General features: G+C 41.4%; 1 protein-coding gene across 1 annotated transcript in view; it reads left to right on the top strand.

The window, feature by feature from the left end:
* The first annotated feature begins 553 nt into the window (after window positions 1–553).
* Window positions 554–20,598, top strand: part of arvcfb (ARVCF delta catenin family member b) — a 154,163-nt gene continuing 134,118 nt past the window's right edge. The window contains exon 1 of the mRNA XM_044025414.1: window positions 554–618. The gene's annotated coding sequence lies outside the window, so the exon portion shown is untranslated. The remainder of the gene's footprint in view (window positions 619–20,598) is intronic.

Here is a 20,598-nt window from a genome sequence, read left to right as displayed (position 1 = left end):
GAGTCGGGATGATGACATTTGATCCCGCCCATTGAAGTGGAGGCTCTAGTGGAAGTGGTTGAGCTAAAACCAGAAGATATCTGTGCATGGGTCGCTATTGATCAGGTTAATGGTGGCTGTGTTCCATTAAGCTTTCTCAAGGCCCGCGGATGACATGGGATACGACTTTAACATTGAAAGTTGGGGAAAATAGGTAGCACATCCAAAAGTAATAAGGCAAATTATTAGCTCTTTGGCCTACATTGGCCTCGTCTTTCTGTAAAAATACAAACATTTGGAGATGTAGCTTTCTTGGCAAGAGTAAGGTGAATAATGCCAATTACCGGCGACTGCCAACACTTAGCTAATGTAGCTCACCATAAACCCACTGGGAACAGCTGGCTGAGTCCGTCCAGAAGAAATTAAATCAAGCTATTAGCAGCTCTCGCTACTTAACGGAATGCTGCTGAACTCACAGAATTCCCCCTAGTGCTTTGTCAGGAAGGGATTTCAAACTTTTATTTACACACAAATAGTAATTCATTTCTACTAATTGTATGTTTTGCAGGCGTAGAGCGTCAGGAGTGATAAATGTCAACCTGCCCGGATTCTTGTGTGGGTCACTCTTCTTAACTCAAGGTAAGTGTAGCCTCCTTTCAAACATGTGTGTTGTGGTCTGGTGTGGGCAGCGTCCAGGCTCATGTGCAGTGTTTTCAGACTTCAAATACTAGTCTCATCCAGATATACTGGAAAAAGACAGCACAGAGTCAGAATGATGGATGACAGAGATGGCGCGGTTTAACGACGGGCTTGTAAACCTTCAGGATGAGGACTAGATGACGACGGTGTCAGGTTTTATTACAGTTTGTTCAGAGTGAATTTGGGAACAATTGAGAGGTAGCTGATTTTCTTTTTTTCATGGATTATGTAAGTACTTGATACCATTTCTGACACAGTGGATAACCTGTTATTTGAAATAAACGTAGTTCTTTGTACTCTGTGTTAGTTCATGGTAATAAAACTGTGTTAAAATCAAATAATACAGACTCAGTTGACTGCAACGCAAGTTTTTTCCCCACTGGTTGCCGTACCTTGCACAAGTGACCAGAGTCCTAATGTTTTTATTTCAAGGATTAAGCACCTTACAAATAATCCAGGCCTTAATGGTGGTTGCCTGGGAGATGTCAAATTAACTGTAGAACCGCGGTCAGTCTTTCCTTCCGGACTCTCTCTAGGCTGTTGATTTAGTAGAAGTCACTACAGTACGATGTTCCCTATTTCCACTGAGGTTAGTCTTGCTTTTGGCAGCTCAAACCGGTCATTTCGTACTAACTAAAAGCTGAGCCCAACTCCTGGTGATGTTGTGTTTCTGTCGTGGACTTGGCGTGAGTGAGCGACTGTGCTGGCTGTTTTTTATTTATTTTTTAATTAAATAATGGTGATTTGCATTTGTGAAACTCAACCAGGAGCTGCGATGACGTGGCCTCAGATGAGATATCAGTTTCAAGACTTGACTTTAGAGGAAGACTTAAAAGACTGAGGGGATAAAACCGAAAATGGTGAAGACAGCCAAGATCTGTCATGAGGTTATTGAAAGCACTGAGATGGAAGATTGAGCAACCTCCACTGCCTCTTTGGGCCACTCTTTTGTACAATCCCCTTCAGACTCTGGGACAGAGCCACCCATTGAGTGATCCCCCACCATCACTGGCTGCATATTACAGAGTTGTTATTTCTACCTCTCTGCAGTCGAAGAACGTCTTCCTTTATGATTCATCAGAGGTTGTAAGAAGTAACCATCTGTCTTTTGAGGCTCAAATCACACACATGATTAGCCAGCACTAGTCATTGAGGAGATTATATCTTAAAGCAATGTTGTGTTGATTCTTTCCTGTTAATGCTTGAACAGCTCTGTTCTCTAACTGTGCAGCACATGAGAGCTCCTGGAAGCTGCTGCCCCCGGTGTTCCGCTCATATTAATATGGCTGCGATAATTAGCTGATGATTTTTGCTAATCATTCATGAGTTAATCTGGACATTTGTGGATGAATTCATTAATATACAATTATATTATATGCCCCGACTTCCCTTCACAAAATGGTTCTGCAGCTTCAAACGCAAAAACAAACGCATTTAAAAAATGACAGGCTATTCCTAGCTGATAGCAAGGTTATCATAGTTTACCAAATCTAATGAAATAATGAAACCTAACATTTAAAAAAACAAAATCAGAACTAACTGAGTTGTATGTTTATAAAACAAACTAAAACTAGCTGAAGTTCTAGTAAAAAAATGTCCTCCGTTTTTGTCTTTGTAAATTTATTGCATACAAAAATCCTTTTGGGTTCCAATGAACTGTGTTTATTTTTAAAAAGTTTGTATTTGAGAGCCTTTTTTATTGGTTCATTCATAATACAATGTTTTCAATTAGTTTTTGTTGTGTTACACTGTGGGACACACAAGGTTATGTTAGTTAAACACAACATTTGTTATGTAGTTAATTGGGTTGAGTTGGTTAAGTGAATCAAAGCTTTAGTCTTTGATTGGATGTGTTTGTTATTTTTAAAGCTCCTGAGACTCCTGGCTCACAAACAATGTGATGTGTTTCACCAGGGTTATTTACTAATATTTATGTTGTTGTGTTCATGTGTATCTCTCGTCTGTTGGCCATTTGATTTTTACCTGGCACATTTTGCACTTCGGGCTAATGTCTTGTTGACTGTTATGTTTGATTCAGGCATGCTTGTTCGTCGGTCCTCATAAACTTTTAAAATGGCATCTATTATACTTATTATGACCTTTTTGAATCTTGCAAAAGAACTAAAACTAATCAAAACTAAACTAAAACTAAGCATTTACAAAAAATAAGTACAAATAAAAACTAGCAAACCCACATTTAAAAGTAATTAAAACAAACACATTTTAAAAACAAAAGGTCAAAGTAAATAAAAACCAAAAAATAATGAAAAATTCAAAACTATTATAACCTTGACTGATGGTCTTAGTCCACATTTGACAATAATTTGAACGTCGCAGACATTTGTTACACACTACAGCTTTTAATATTAATATCTTCACGTTAGAAACCAGAACCAGAACAAGCTAAAAAAGAACTTAAATGTCAGGAATGACCCGACTGTGAATCAGCCCACTGAAGACTGACCTGTCGACTTCCCACAGACCGACATACACTTGTATCGTTTTACTGAGGAACGGTCAGTTCAGAAGAGATATGTGCGAGTCAATAAATAGAAGCAGGCCTCCCGTCACTCATTCCTTCACACGACACAAAACAGCCTAAGTGTTTCCTAACTTGCCACTTTCAGTGGAGTCTGATATATGAAGTGTTTCTGTGGCGAGGCCGAGCTGCAAAACCATGACACTAGCAGCGGGGGAGGCCAGTAACAAGCCGGTTAGACTTTCAGTTCAGTTCACACCGAGGTCACCTGTGCTGTGTGTGTGTGTGTTATTCCCGGATAAAAGTGTTCCAAGTTGGCTCAACTTTGTCCTGCACTTCAGCTGAATAGAAATGAAAATGGTCCAAAAAGTTTTTTTACTTTTCCCGACAGTGGTGTTGAGTGTGCAGAGGAGCAGTTTTAATAAGGCAGCCTCAGCCAGAAGTCACGCAGACCGTCTCTAAGGACCAGCAGGCCCACTGCCATGAACTCAACAGCTTTCCCACTAATGTACGACTTTATTTTCTTGCTCTCCCTCTCACGCTGTCGCATTTGAGAAGCTGGTGTTTTGTTTGCATTTGAAGGAAGAGGCACTGCTGGCCCACTGAACTGCAACAGCCATGGCCTGTTTTCCAAATAATTAAGATAGAAGGGAATTTATGAGAGTTAATGTTGCCTTTTTATTGTGCAGATACACACTCATTCAGTTTTAGTTTGGTACCTCCCTTCCCTCTTTTACATCAACGATTAATAAGAACAATTCCGTGAGAGAATTGCTGCTCCAAGTGACATTTAGGCCGTGTCCCCTTCAAAATGATTTCTTGTCAGCCAGTCCCTTAGCTTCAGGAAGTGCTCAAATACTGTTTATGACTCATTTTGATTAATTCAGTGTCAGACTAAGCCTGAGGCTGCTGTTTATCATTTTATGCTCTGAGGGCATATTAATGGGCCAGGGAAAATGACTTTAATAAGTCAATGTACACCAAGTGAGAGGAGCCTCTTTATGACTACATCCAGCGCCATGAATTGGTTGAGACAAGGTGAAATGGGATCGCAGCCATGCACTCAACACCATGCCACAGTCATATATGCAATCTTGTTTTAGAAAATGGGTGAAATGATTAAAGGCCCTGTCTGCATTCAGTACAGTAAAACACATGCAACAAGTGAGAAATAAAAAAAAATTGCATGAGATTCAGGAAATATGAGCGTGTGGCTGCTGGACAGCTGATATTTGCAGATGCTCCAGATGTGAATGTGGTCAAGTTTGGTTGAACATTTCATCCAAAGTCCATTATGTGTCTGCCAGTGTCTCAACTAAATACAGTAGACCGACTGTCCTAATTGAGCGGAATACTTAGTATAGCACGGGGGCATATACTGTATAAGTGTTCACTGTGTCTCTGAGTAATAATTACATCCCCCGCAGCAGCACAGAGAGGAAAAGCACTTAGCTCCAGTGGGGACTGCATTGTGGGTGTTTTATTAAATGGCCACAAATTATGGTCCCACCCCAGGGGTACTGCCGTCTACAGTGTGTGACTTGCCACAATTTCTTGCTATTTGGGTTGCAGTGAACAGTGGCCGCGTGTACCCTGGGCCTTTCCTCGGCCTTATTGGTATGAAGAGGTTGAACTCTGGTCCCGGTGGCAGAAAAGGTCACGGTCCACGTGGACCGCCTTTCCAATCTCTTGTCTCCCAGGGCTTGTCCCATTTCCATAATTACGCCTGCCGAATGGATGGGGCATAAGTGACTTTTAGTTTTTCATAGAAAAGATGTGTCAGTGAGGTAATGACATTAATAAAATGGAACCATGTGTGATATTTGATGTAAGTGACAAACTAAGCTTTGTCAGTAAACATTTGGATGAAAGTTTTTGTACAAACATGTAAACTTACATAAATGAATAATAGTCAGTCGATGCACGTTATTAAAAATGGCAAAGTTCTTTCTCCCTCTACTGAACAGCGATACCCAAACACAGCAGTTTGTATGTTATTTGTAAGAATAATTATCTTGGACCACATGCTGCGGCACAGCCTGTTGTTTGTTTCCAGCGTGTGCGTATGAGAAAGCGCCGCGTGGTCCTTGCCCCGGAGTTCTGAGACTGTACTTGGATGCAGCAGAGTGTGGCAGCGACACAGAACCAGCGAGCAGAACTAACCCGGGGTTCTCCCTCCCGCGTGGTGTATACTGCTGCCCGTCCTTCACGCCTCACCCCCTCACCAGTGGGGACTCGTGGCCTCACGCACAGATGGCGTTGGTGCATCTGCAAAGTTTGAGGTTCTTCTGGATACGAGTCAGGCCACAGTGTGATTTCCTCCGCTCCGCACTGAGTTTGCACTGCGGAATTTGCTGAATTTGTCTTTCCTACAGTTGTGTATTCAAATGCTTTCAGGGGTGATGATCTTTGTCCATATTCATGTCAGAACATTCATGTCAGAGATGTTCCCAAAGGTTCGCTCCGCCTTTTATTAGAAAAAAAACACAGAAATGATACTTGAGGACACGGAAAACAAAGCCTCGGTCTCGGAACTGCCAGAAGAAAGAAACTGGGGATGAAGAGAGTTGTTGTATTACGAGGATTGCTGTGATCTTTCCCAGCTATAAGAAGGGGAGTTTCTCTGCTTCTGATTGCCTCCCAACTGGCTTGAGCTGCTCCATGGGCGAGACTACAAATGTACAGTATTCAGCGGTTGTCTGAATCCAGCTGCATCAGATTGTTGTCACAGATGTGTTATAGTACAGAACAGTAACAGAGTTTCCACACGTATAACATTTAACCAAGCTATTTGTTTCCTTCAGAATAAATAAAATGCCTTCAAACGGCAAAATTAGCACTTTATGTATATATATACACAGAAATGTATATTACATACCGTATATACATATATGTATATATACATATATATGTATATAAATATATAAAAATACTGAAAAGGAACTAGCTGAATTTAGTGATTTTTTTTTTACTTTAAATGGCACCTTTCATGTGTCAGTCATTTGTCCCATTTTCTATATATAAAGTTATTGATTGTTAGAGTTTTAACTGTCTATAAATACAAAGTGTTCTGAGTACACTGGCAGATCTCTTTAGGAAAACATAACTCCTCTTAGGACTGTTCTATCCGTGAGACTTGGATTTGTGCATTTCTTCATTGACCCAGTGAAGCCAGGCCAGAATAAACCCTCCAGTGCTGACTCTGCCCGTGCTGGCTATAGATAAAAAAACAAAAAACAAAACAGCTACTTTAACTATTCTCTCACTCAAAACACAAATGTCACTGTGTGCTTTCATCTCTCACAACCAGTTCTAGTGTGTGTGTGTGTGTGTGTGTGTGTGTGTGTGTGTTTGTGTCAAATGCATTTACTTTAATCTTGGTATTTTGGTGTAGTTAGCTCGACGGTTGTTTTTTTTGTTGTTGTTTTTTTTATGTGCTTGTGTGTTTGGAGGAGGAAGGAAGGGAGTTCAGCCTCCAGTTCTCAGGCTGCAAAAACACCACACTGGAATGTTAATTGGCTTGACTGGTCTGCTTCTCAGATAAGACACAAGGCCGCTTTTAATACACCAAAGATCAGGATGTCCCACTGTCTCGCCCCTCTGAGACGTGGGAGAGGAAGACGGTGTGTGACTTTTTCTATCTGTTGCCTCTTTGGGACCTTTTCTGGCTTAAACACTGACCTTGACAGGACCAGTAGTCCTCATGGAGACCAAAACCTGGCCCCAATGAGGCAGAACCTCATTTCTGAGGAGCTGGTTAAGATTAGGGTTGAGATTTGAATCTTGGTTAGGTTAACGTTAGGGTTACTGGAACTGGTTATGATTAAGGTTTAGGATAACACTTTCTTTAGGTTGTTAAAATGAATGGGTTATGCAGAGAGAGGGTGTGTGTGTGTGTGCGTGTGTGTGTTTTCTGAATCCCTCCCTTTCCTCTCGTGCCGCTCTTCCACTCAGCTTTACATCTCGTTGCCTCATAACAAAATAGAAAAACAGCACTATCGCAGGGCGTGAGGTGATTCATGGGGAGAATCAAAGCGCATGTATTATTAAGACTGGGGTGGTAAGGTTTTGAAGTTATGCTAATTTGGAGCCCTTTGGTGCTACAAATCGAAACTGTTTTTTGAATAATCACAGAAGAACAGACATCATTTCAGAACAGACCATCATGGACATCATGCACATTTAGAATAGATACAAATTTGTGATTAATCGCGATCGATTAAACGTGCAATATAGGGATTAGGTAAATTGGACACTCTAAATTGACCATACTGTAGGTGTGATTGAGAGAGTGGGTGGTTGTTTGTCCCTGTGATGGACTAGTGATCTGTCCAGAGTGTGACCCCGCCTATCGCCCTATGTCAGCTGAGATTGGCACAGCAGCCACCGCGCCCCTCATGTGCAGGATAAAGAGGTAGAAGATGGATGGATGGATGGATGGATGTTTTTTAGTTCGTATGAATATTTGATGGCTTACTTTGCTTCTCTACGCCAAGGAAACCATTACAAACATAGCTCTCTGGTTCACAGACAAAACAAGACAAGAGGATGTGACAGTTCACATGCTGCTGAGGAGATGAAAGTCGAAGGCATGAGAATGAGATGATGATGGAAGCAAGTAACAGAGTTGTCTCGCTGACTGAACTTAGAGCTTCATTTCTTTTTAATATTTCTTTGATTATCAACGTTTGCAAAAAAGAAAAAATGAAGTCTACAATGCCTGCAGGTTAGATTATGTAAAACCTCTCTCTCTCTCTCTCACACACACACACACACATTGACACTGAGCATAGTTCCTGGGCTGTATTCTATTCAAGGCTGTTCCTACCTATCATTGTGCTCCAGATTGTGTAACACTCTCCACAGCCTGAAGCAGAATACAATGAGCTGAAATAACAACAAATTGAACCGTGTTTGGAGTCTGCAACCTCAGTGCATGCAGTGTCAATATGCTCTCCCGCATTTGATTTGATGAGCACCACGAGCTCTTTTTGGTGCACCCGCACTCTGGCTGCAGCTATTGACTATTTGTAAGAGGGCCAGGGATTATGCTGTTGTTGAGACAGTGTGAACTTGGGGCAGTGGATGAGGCGTGCCTTGATTGTAAGTAATAACTAAAAATTGCAGGAGTGTTTTCACAGGTGCTGAGAGAGAATCTTTGTTTTTTTTTCTGTTTGCCCATGTGTTCATTCAGAGTGGGAGGTCGTAAACTTACTCCAGTTTCCCTTAAAGCTACATTAAGTCATAAAATGACCTTGATATGTCGTGATAGATTAAATAAACGCTTTGGTTTAGTGTTTTGGTCTGTCGCTCCGCCAACTGTTACCCAACTAAAAACAGCTCTTCAACACCTGGATCAGTGTCGGAAATGCAGAATACGTGAGCCTCAGTAACCCTCTCAGAAACGTCTCGACCAGAAGAGAAGAAAAACACAGGACTGCAGGGGGGGGATGTGTTTAAATTAGGGCTTTGTTAAGAAACAATTAATCATTTATTGTGGTTGTAGTGGCGAACGTAGACTTCATTCCAAAGCCACATCCATAGGCAGGTTCCTATGGGCTTGACTCGTACAGTAGGTACTTTAAGGAAGAGTCACGTAAGGGGTTTGCACATATATTTCCATTTGACGTACATCCAGGTTACATTAACATCCACAAACACACATCCAAGCCACTCTTGATGTTCCAGGTTATGAATGACGATATATTGATTTTCCAAAAAAACCTTTTTACAACCAATCTAGCACAGCTTCTGATGGACACGTCCACCAGCCCAAAAAGCGAGATATTTTCCATTATATCATATCCACCTATCCCTCTATCGATCAGGTTGTTGTTTATAAAAATAAAACAGATGTTGGACAGTTCTGTTTGTGGCATTAAGAGGAGGGATTACTGTAAATGGGATTAGGTAAATAGGACGCTGTAGAAGATGGATGGATGGATAACTATTTTAAACACTTAAGGTTATTTCTTTTGTATAAATATCCCTTCTAATTCTTTTTTTTTTCTCAACCCACAAATAAGTGACACTGTAAAGTTTATTTTAAAAGCAGGGGCTGACGTTGTTGGATTGCTGGTGAGTGACAATTTCTCCCTTCACAGACTCGTAAACACGGGAGACCTCTGAGCTCCAGAGAGACCACACATGAAGGTGAAGGGGGGAGGGGTGAAGATCATTTGATTCTCTGTCTCTCAGCAGTTGATCCGTGTGGCCCTTTTCAGGCGCTTTGTCTGTAGATTTAATTCCTTTAGGACTTTGTCATATTAGACCAGCAGCTATAGACTTGAGGCCCCGTCAGTCTTTGCAGGTTTGTGTTGCTCCCGATAAAAGTCGAGGGCGAGAGAAAGTGAGTCCAGATGTCGATCCACAGATGTAATTTGAAACTGTTGATTTAAAGCTCTGGTGTGTGAAGTTCTGACTGTGACAAAGTCAGAAAAAAAACAATAAACTGTCATTAATGCACCATGAAATCATCCATGAAATGATTTAGAATGCACTGTATGTGATGTAACTCATGAGCCAAGAAATAAATCCAAAAGCACAAGTTGATCGACATCACACAATCTGACTTTCTGACAGTTCACCACCAAGGTTTTATTAGACCTTTGTCACATAGAGTGACACGCAGTGAACCTGCAAGATTGCCATCATCACTCTGTCTCTATCTGAGAGAATGAGTGTCTATAGCTTAGGTGTAAGCCTTAAATGATGAAGGTAGCTCACAGTCAGATTGTCTCGTGACCAGGAAGTACATTGCAGTTCATTCAGCCGGGATTGAGTCCTTTTGTTTTGTTTATTCTTTTATCTGCAGTTCCTGTTTTTTTTTTGTCTTTTTTGCACCTATACATTTTTAGAGGGGGATTAAGTTTTGCATAAGGGAAGACAGTTGGTTGCATTTGCTTCAGCATCATCTCTTTGTGTGAGTCAGGCTCACGTCTCTGTTTGTGACAGGGTTTCCATTGAAAATGTAATGAAATGTCGCCACGGTTATTTTCCTTAGAGCCTTTGATGACGTATGCAACTGTTTTCATCATTCTGTCGGTCAGTCGTTTATTGTAGTAACTTTAACTTTAATACAACACAGTGATTTTTATAGTGCAATCTATTCATTTCAGTTAGGGTTATTTTAATGGTGTGGTGTATTTTGCATCAGTTAAATAATGAATATTGAACTGAGGCTGACCATGAAATGTGTTTTAGTTGCAGATCAAATCACAATAATCACAATTAGACACTGTATTTTCCCCAAATCGATCAACCCCATCATAAACTATGTGGTGGGAAACAAAATGGTGGAGGCAGGAGACACTGACAACAAAACAAAGTACCAAAAGTGCATAGGTTATTTATTTAAACTCATTGACATGTAAATAGTTTTCCCATTTAGAGGAAAAAAGACAATAAGCAGGACCATGTCTCTTTTGCAGGTTGTTGTGACTCAGGAATGAATGCTGATTGTATCCATTCACACAGCAGACCAAAACCATATCTGAACCTGAAGCTTCCTTTCTCATTCTCGCTCATCTGAATGAGGGCAGTGGAGTTGGTCCAACATTTGACCACTCCCTCTGCTCTCGCTCACCTCTATTGTCCTCCCTTTATTCTCACTAAACACCACTGGCAGCATCACTGCTCACATAGATCCGCCCCGTGTTCTCTCTGCTCCCAAAGACCCAGTGGGGGCCACTGAATGGTGTCAAAAGAAAAGGAAAACAAAGTTCGGAAGTGTTCGAGTTACTTCCGCTCATCTCCTGGGACTCCGTCACCGAATCAATAGTTTTTCATTAACCTGTCTTCCTTCCTGCAAATGAGTGGGTCTTGCCTCCGGTGCCAGTTGATGCTGTAGCATTAATGGTGCCATCTCTTTCTCTCCCAACACACTCACACACATACGCTGTCTGTATTTATAGACATGTTGTTTGGAAAAAAGATAAAGGAAATGACATTAATGCACACCAAGATCATGGATACTGTTGCTGCCATCGTACACTGAGACATAATAAATCCAACAGTTTATACACCTGCATAACCTTTGCTCGTCATTCTCGGTCATTAATCATAACGTTTCGTCCCATGGTTGTTTCAATAGATTGTTATATTAGTTTTATATCACTGTTTTCTATGATTAAGCATATAATTACAATTGTTAGGGCCCGAGCCACGAATGGCATGGGGCCGAAAACGGCTCCTGGCCCCTAAGGTGAAAACAGAGGCAAAAGTGAGTCCCACCGAATTTTTCCTGAAACTTGGTGGAAAGATGTGAATAGACCAAGACGAACAAGTCGACCACAACCATGGCCTCAACTCAACAGGAAGTTGGCCATTTTGAATTTTGGTCTCCATTTTGGCAATTTGCACCTATGTAAATGAGCGGACTTGTATTACACGGATCAAAGGTGAAAAGTTGTTGAAAGGTTTTGCGGATTCAAAACACCAAACAGGAAGTGACCCATGACTTTAGCAGACATTGAGTTCCACAGAATTTCCCGAAATTTGGTGGGAAGATGTAGACCAGGGGCGTCAAACATATGGCCCGCGGGCCAGAACTGGCCCACTAGAGGGTCCAATTCGGCCCGCAGGATGGATTTGTGAAAATGTAATCTCAAATACTATACTTTATTTTTCAGTTCCAGATATCTGTGACTATATGTTTGTGCCTTTATAGATCCAGTGTGATCAGTAGGTCGTATTGCTCGTGTAAATGGTAAATTTAGTCATAATATTTCAGATTTTTCTCAGAAATGTCATGTCATGTTCTGTAAAAAGATGCTTAATTTATTGTAAAACATAAGTCATTATGCTGGAGATTGAATTGAGATCAAATTATGCTGGATGTGGCCCCTGGACTATAATGAGTTTGACACCTCTGTTTTAGACCAAGACAAACAAAAAAGCCCACTGTAACCGCGGCCTCAACTCAACAGGAAGTCGGCCTTTTTGAACTTTGCTGTCCATTTTGGCCATTTGCACCCTACGTCAATGAGCTAGGCACGTTGAATTCAAAAAGTTGTCACACTGACTTGCGTGGGGACGCTTGCATCTGGACACGAGGGCCCTGTGATGACCGCGTGCAGTCCTAGTTATAGTTATTTTTTGATGTTATTATCACTCGTAAACGTGCATGCCACCGCCATCAAGATGGGTGCGTGTAACGTTTAAAATGAAAAATTAGGTCGATGAATAAATAGAAAAATACCAGCGTATTGTACCAACCAACACATTTCTAGGTTGCCAACGCATTTCCATTATTTGTCCAGCTGCAGCTTGTCTATATGGTGTAGTTTTTGTGTTCCACAGGTTATGGATTGTTGAAAAGCTTTGTGGTGATGCAGCCTATACTGTGTTTTCTCTTGGGTCTGAGTGTCTGTGTGTGTTTCGTGATGATAAATGCGACCGTGCTCTAAGCAGAGCACTGAGTGACTGGACACAGTCAAGTAGTGAACAAAAATGGGCTGTTTCTTCTATGTTTTCCGTTTGTGTACGTCAGAGTCACAGTAATCGCACAGTAATGCATACACTCAGTAGGGGGCAGGAAATTATGAGCAGGGTTGTAAACATAAACTGTAGCTCACGTGCTAAAAGCAGCAGTGACTGAACTGATTTTGCTGTTGTGTTGAAGCTACGATGTTTATGAACTGCAGCCTAAGCTGTAAAACTGATTGTCGTCACTTTATTTCACAGTCCTTCCCTTAACACAAAAATGCATATGGCAGTGGAATGATGTGTATTACCTTCACTTTACAACGGGTCGTAAAAAGTCATTGTTATATTCCTTTTTTTTCCTCCCTCATTTACCTGTTAAAGATAGAAATAAAGAAAGTGCCTTTTTAATGGTGAATGATGAGGTTACACTCGACAGTGAGCTGCGTGGAAAAATTAGAAGTGATATTAGTATATATTATATATTATATATAATCTTTGTTTTTGAGTTTTAAAGCAGAAGCTTAATATGAAAACAAAGGAAAAAGACAACCTTTCTGGTATACAAAGGCCACTGTATTTCTGCAGTGTGCCCGGGAAATGGAGGGGTGGAGGACTCATCAATTTCTTACATTCTGTGGTCAAAAAAACTGTTTAACCCAGAGTTTAAACAGGTTTTTGATCAGGTTTGGATTTGGAAATGTGCTTAATTGGCTTTCACTCTCGGGTCAAATGACTAATTCCTTCTTCATCTGCTTAATTTTTTGGCAAATTATTTTCTACGTTTTAATCCTGACAAAACGCAGACGAGACGATCCAGTCTCGCAGACGAGACGCGTTTCCCAACCCTGGTCCTTAGGGAACACATCAGGGCAACATCTAAAACATGCAGCGCAGTGTTCCCCGAGCACCAGGGTTTGGTAAACACTAATCAAACGATTTTCAGGGAAAAGATTCCAGGGAAACATGCGTGATTTAAGTTCGACTTCAGACTTCTACAGGATCATTTGGCCAGATGATCTGTTCACATCCGAAGGCAGCCACAGTTGTCAGAAGGGCTCGATCAGGACTGGAATCCTTATCCTCTAGTTATTCTGACTTGTTTTGTTTCCATTGAGTTACTGGTGCTCAGTTTCATGTATGTTTAAAACCCCCCAGGTAAACTCACTCATTTTAGCAAGAAAGTAGATCAAATATTACACACTACACCTTTAAAAAAGGAATAAAAATACATTGGATTTCTATGCACTCTCTCATTTCTGCCACTCTCCCCGAAAGACCGAGAACATCTCCTTTCTCTGCCTCTATAAACACAATGAAGCCAGTGTTGAGGGGGGATGACCTTGCTCCTTGTACAGTGCCAACCTCCTCCCTGCAATAAATTAATCTTGTGCACTCAGTGTCCCAGGAGTGGCGAACACAAGGTGATACAGCATGGCTTTACATTTTGCTATTAATGTTGGTTTCACTTAGTGCCCCTCTGAGGGCTGGAGGTAGTGGCACATGCTGGAGCACAGCATCTGTCATACCTGAGTGTGGGGAAGTGGTGCAGTTCTGTTCCCCAACACCTGCTTCAGTTGTCACTGGCATCGTCAACAAGCACCGCAGCTGCAGCAGAGTGTGTTTTATGTGGTGATGCAGAACCTGGATTCCTGTCATACCGTATATCCTCGACGTAAGGATGTCTTCGTCGACGCCGTGTTCTTTCGTCCGATGCATAAATTCATAAAACACTGCGATGAGAGGATAAACACCGAGGCAATGAAGAGGCTCGTTCATTTCTCCTAGAGACACATAATGAGCTCAAATGATCCAAGATGGAGCCCTGATTCAGAGGAGGTGATTATCACAGCCAATGATTAGGCTTTTTTTTTTTTTTTTTTTTGCATTATTAATGCTCATACAAGTGTGTGCAATACAGGGTCTTTCTGCCGCTCTTGCAAAGCTTTTGTCTTAGACTAGAAAAGGAAAATGGCAACCATGACAACTAACTAAATAACTAACAGGAAAGCCACAATGAATACTTTGCAAACCAACCCAATTGTAGAATGGAGGCAAATTCAGCTGGTGACCTGCCAGAGTGGCTGGTAGAGCTGACAAATTCACTGGCTGCATCCAAAATTTATCAGCATTTGGCTGCCGGTAATTTGCTGCCCTGAAGGGAAGATGAAGGGAAGACAACTGCCATGGTGTCGCCTGGATCCAGATGGCTCAGGGAAGAAGGGGATGGATGCTCGCACTTTATCAGCAGGCCTGCATTCCATACGGCACTCAGTGGCTCGAGTATAAACTATATGTATCTTTGGCTTCTCCATTTCAATCCATGCTCTGCTGCCTGTGTGACAATGTATGAGTTGCAATATTTCACTAATCTCACTAGTGCTTCACACATTTGTGGAGGGCAATCCCAGCTGAAAGGCGGGGCACACTGGACCTGGACCAACATATACCCCATTCCCAAAAAAAACTATTTAATCTCAAGTTGAAATAGATTTTTGACCTGTGGGAATGTGTTTAATTGACAGACTTAATTGACAAACTCAGCATAATGTGCGGCAGTTAGCACAGCAATTGGTATCGATTGTCTTTCGTGAATACCTTATTTATTATAACTTGGGACAGTGGTCAATATGTTGTGTTTCATCTCATTTTATTAGCAATGCTGAATTTGAATGTGGAACCAAAGTGAATTACACAAAATGGTCACCTTTCATGCACAGGTGACGCAGAGTCGGGCAGAAAAACCGCTGGCACTGGGAATGTCCTCCATCATACCTGTAATTTTAGCGTGAAAGTGTGAGCAGGTATTTCTAAAGTGCCTTAAATAACACATAAAAGATGAAATAAACGCTGAAGTAGAGAAATTAAATAGCAGCAGATCATACACACTAAAGAGCAACTTGATGTTGCCTGGAATTTTAGTGAAATACACTGTACATCATACTTAAGGGCCAGTGTCAGATGTGCACGAATTTAGCTCCTGATGCTTAGAAGAAAGACAAAGAAGATGAGGAGGCTGTTGAAACGGGAAAAACCCTTCATTTTTAAGTGTCTCTTATAAGAGAAGCTGTGAAGCAGAAGGAAGAACGTGTAACGTTTAATCCTGTTGATCACATAAATGCACGCTCACTGTCAGTGAACCGCGTTTTCTATGCTTTTCATAGTTATTAATCTGGGGATTAATAACTATTCCTCGTGATCGTGAAGGTGACTCGTGTTAATTAGCAGTTGAATGCAGTAGGTAGCAGACACCCGGACATCCTCCATGTTATTTTGGCAGTGAAGTCAGACAGTTGCCGCAGCTTCCTTCGCTCAGCGGAACATCCTGTGGGATCACATGCAGCAAAAACTCGCCTTGCAGCACCTGAGACGCAGGAATCCCGTGTGGGAACAAACGAGACGACTCGTGCACCACTGTGGACGACTCTCCTCTGTGCTGTGCCCTGGTGGAAATAAGTTTTTCCAGATTGTGAGAAACAAGCGCGAGCGGCGGCGTGTGAATGACAAGACTGAAGCTCGTAAGACTGAAGGAAAACGGCAACCGATACTTACTTTACATATACTCTGTGATCTTCACACTCATTAGGATTTCTTTGTTTGGGATTATTCGTCAGCTGCAGGTTTCACTGTCAGATCAAAGTGATTAGAATGACGCTTCCTGTCTCTCAGACACGAGTCCTCAGCTGTGATAAGGATGATACATGTATCCTTCAGAGTGAGTGACGCATGTGTCAGTGGATTGTCTTCATTGTATCGCCTGGTGTTTGTGTGTTGGGCGGCGTTGTCCCGCTGAAGCACGTCTGGAATGATGTGGCTCATTTACTCTGGGAACAGAGAGACATTCCCATCCTCCAGAGCACATTTAGGAATCTTCCTTTGTTCTGTTTTATGTTGTACACATGTGATACAGCGATTAAGGCTAAATGTGCTTCTTTGAACTTTATCTTTGCTTTCGAAAGCACGGTTCAGCTCCAGTGACCGGATTTGTCTTCTTGATCATTCCTGAATGACGTAGCATCTCTATTTCCCCTCAGTTTGCAGCACAACTACAACCCTGTCTAACAATCGATACTGTACGGGGTTTGCGAAGAACCTTCCATAATATCGGAGCTGTTTTCCTTCTGTAAAGTAGTAATTTGATATTATGGGCCTGAGACAGACAGACCTCCCTTTATATTTACAATGTCTGCTTAGACATTAGGCAGAGTAACAGAAAAAAACATCTCCAGACTTTAATTGTAGTCCATGTCATCTACATATGTAATTGTGTCGTCCTTTAAGCCCCTAATTTAAACCCGATCAGCGCGGAGTCTTTCGGACACGTCGCTCATTGTCATCACAACAGATTGTCTGCAACAGAATGACAAGTATTCCTTTTTTTTATGAATGAGGGCGGCCACGCTCCAGCTCAATCAATGCCACTTAGGTCTCGGCTCATTTCTCCCTCCTCCTCCTCCTCCTTCCTCCTCCTCCTCCTCCTCCCTCACCTTTGCCTCCTCCTGCATGAGCAGAATAACGGCAGCTTTGCTCCCGCACACAAAGTCATTCAGCCTCTGGCCGTCCTTCAGTGAGGGCCTTATTTGGATCTCGGATACTGTTTGATCGAGTCTCACAGCTGCCATGAATAAAACAATCCCGACTGAGCATCGTGTTTCACCTTTAATTAATGCACAGAAAAACACGTCGTCATCTTTATCCTCGTTGGGACGTGTACTGTAAAAACACCCCAAAAAAAAAAAAAACGTCGTAGCAGTTTTATTTTTGGCCTCCTGTTTGAAATGAAGTCCTAAGTAATTTATAGGTTGCTTTAACGGCCTCGTAAAATCCCCGCAGCGTCTTCTAAATAGCTCGAGTGCCTCTAAATACAGTGACGCTCTCAGTAAATAAAGAGACACACAAGGTTACGATGCACTGCGTTCATTTCCGTGCGACTGTGAGACTCAATTAAGAGGAAGTAAAGCTTTTAATTGAAGGTCATTTTCAAGGAAGTTTAATGACCCTGTCGTCTGACATACTATTCATTTATGATGACACTTTCCACAAATATTTGGCGTGGTAACAGCATCCACATCCACGCAATTGCAGCAGATTAAGCGCAGTTACGGTTATGGTTGTGGGTCGGGAAGGATTATGGTCTCGGCCTTAAACAAACCTGGACCGTTTCCATTTTCCGTTGCTTAACGTCAGCTCTTCGCCGGGCTGAGTGCAGCCACGTCCCCACAAGTTTCACCCAGGACCAAAAAAACAACCTAAAAAAGAAATATAAACACACATACTCAACAAGAAATATGATCTTAATACTGTTTGCACAAAAAGTGAGAGCAACAGAAACAACAGTTATGGGAATTACTGACTCAACAATGCAACATTTCTAAATGTTTCTTCAGTTCCTGTTCAATCTGAAGTGGATTTTAAAGATATTTAGATACATCACATTATCTTTATAAACAGACAAACAAACATTTTTAGGCATTAAGTATTTAAAACCATTAGAAATCCTGTCATTCCTAATTGTATTGTGTTAAGTGAAGTATAGTGTCATTTAACCTCTTCGTCCCTACACAGAGTATATCTCTGCATTTATTATTTATTATAATAAAGATAACACTGTAGATGCCACTGTGTCAGAGTAGATGCAGATGGAATCCAGCATAAATGAAGGATTTTTTTCCCCTCACCTAATAAATATTGCATTTTAAAGTAAATACCACCTTTAAAAATATGCAGTAGGAACATAAAAACTCATGTAACCGGTGCCGCCCGTAATGTTTACACTGTTACGGTGTTTTCGGCTCCTGCTGGTTTGATCGATTGGTGTTTGAACTGTGCTTGGTGAACATAAGAATGTTTTTTTTTGTGAGCTTTTAGCCGAGTTTCTTACCTTTCTGTGGGTATGCAGCATGTCTGTGTTTATTAAAGTGAGACGTGGCTTTATGATGTGTTTGTTGCTGTGTCGGGGAAGAAGGGGTAAGAGGGTTGTGCATCTTTGAAATATAAGTCTTCATGTATTTCAGTGTTCGGAGTCAAACTAAGGAATGAAGTAGCTGGTGTGTCTGTGGCGTTTCAAAAAGATTATCCTGGACTATGTATTCACAAATAACCAAAATGTATCTAAAAGCTTTACTTGTATTAATACTAATGACTATAGTTTGCATTACGTGTTGGTTTTGTCACTCCAGCCGTTGTGATTGCCACCTCTTGTTGTGCTGTGTTTGTCAGCGGGGCTGTGAGTACATTTTTCTCCCAGCTGCGGGCCCCGCTCCGACCCCCAGAGGGTCGCGGAGCCCCTGCAGGGTCAATGGAGACGTACGGCCTCAGCTGCACAATCTGACAGAGCTAATGCAGCTATTTGTGATGGGAGTGTCTGCCTGTTATCAGTGGCCAAGTGAGCTCCCTGCAGCATGTCAGCATGACATTAGCCCAGTGTCCACCTGGAGCTGAGCAAATAACAGCATTGGGCTGAGTGGACTCGTGCTATGACACTGAAGCTGGGTTTTAAAATACCACATCATTTTTACAAAAGTAAAAACAATGTGCACGCCTCATAATCATCAGTATGTTATACAGTATAATTATAATTAGTATTTTTTTTATTTAAAAAAAATATATATATATAATTATAAATATTATTATTTATTCTCATCATAATTTTCACAAATTACAGTATGAGAGACTTTGGGCTCTGCAGTAATTTTAAATAACAAAAATACCCAACATGAAACGAATGTCAAATTAAGGGTAGAGAGTTATTTATACTTCACTCAAGTGCATAGAACAATGCTGCAGGTTGACTGTGTCAGAGAGACATTAATACTGTAAAACAGTGACACATTAACCAAAGTAGTTGCCATTTACAGATAATGAAGTAAATGTAAGTCAAAATCACTGGATCAAATGTTGGAAAAGGAAAATGTAAAATCACATTATGAATGTAAAATGTACAAAGATAAATGCATCATTGCAATATTTGTTTTGTTAACCATCTCTATCAGAATATATAGGTATATTGGTGGAAATTCAAAGTGATGATATGTAAGGAAACCAAAACACACGCAGGAGGAGCAACGAGCTGCACATTCACAAACACTGCAGATTGAAAACGGAAATAACAACAAATGCAAACGTGAGAGCTGCAAAAGAAAAACGATCTGCAGAAGGAAACGAAACACACCTAACCCAGCAGAAACACGCTGCAAAAACAAAACACACACAAATTCCAAAACACCAGCACATTCAATAGAGAAGTGCTCCGGGTCTGTAGGGGCGCTGTCGCGCAGCTCTACGATCGGCTGTTGCGATACTCAGGGACTACTTCATTCTTACTTTACTTAAAGACCTAACCCTAAGCATGTTGAACAAGAGGATAAACCTATAACCTCACAGTTTGTACGATCAGTGTTTTAATTCGGCACTAGTTTGCTCTGGGCGTAGTCAGATTTTGTCAAGCCGTCACGTGTCCGTGCTTGACCAATAAGGCGGCTGCTTTTTCGTAAACACAATCACAAAGTGATCGGAACGTCACGCTCAACAGTCAGCTGAGTTCAGCATCAGCAGTTACCTCACTGATGCTCGTCTCCTGCAGGGCATTTAGGGACTGACAAATAATTCTAACGCTGATGATTCAGGCACCTGTTGCAGATTTACACACACACACACACATACACACACACACACACACACCCAGCATGGAGCAACATTAGCATTCATTGACTGTCATTTTCCTGTCTGCACGGTGAATGTGACATCATTTTACACCTATTTCAGACTTTGTGTTTTTCTCTGTCGATTCCCAGAGGAAATATGAGCCTTTAGATATTAAAAGCTTTATTATAGTCACCGACTAACTGTGTGTGTGTGTGTGTGTGTGTGTGTGTGTGTGCCCTTTTTCTGCAGGCAGCACACAGTGGATGTATCAGCGCTTTTCCTTTGAAAACAACTGCCTGTTGGAAACAACATGGATGAAAGCAGTGGGTGTTTCTCAAAGTCAAGGTTCCCTCCTTTGTAGATTGTGAATCCTG

Source organism: Solea senegalensis, linkage group LG5 (assembly GCF_019176455.1).
Source record: "Solea senegalensis isolate Sse05_10M linkage group LG5, IFAPA_SoseM_1, whole genome shotgun sequence".
Lineage (NCBI taxonomy): Eukaryota > Metazoa > Chordata > Actinopteri > Pleuronectiformes > Soleidae > Solea > Solea senegalensis.
The sequence above is the reverse complement of the archived record's forward strand: the minus strand, read 5'-3'. Positions and strand labels throughout refer to the sequence as shown.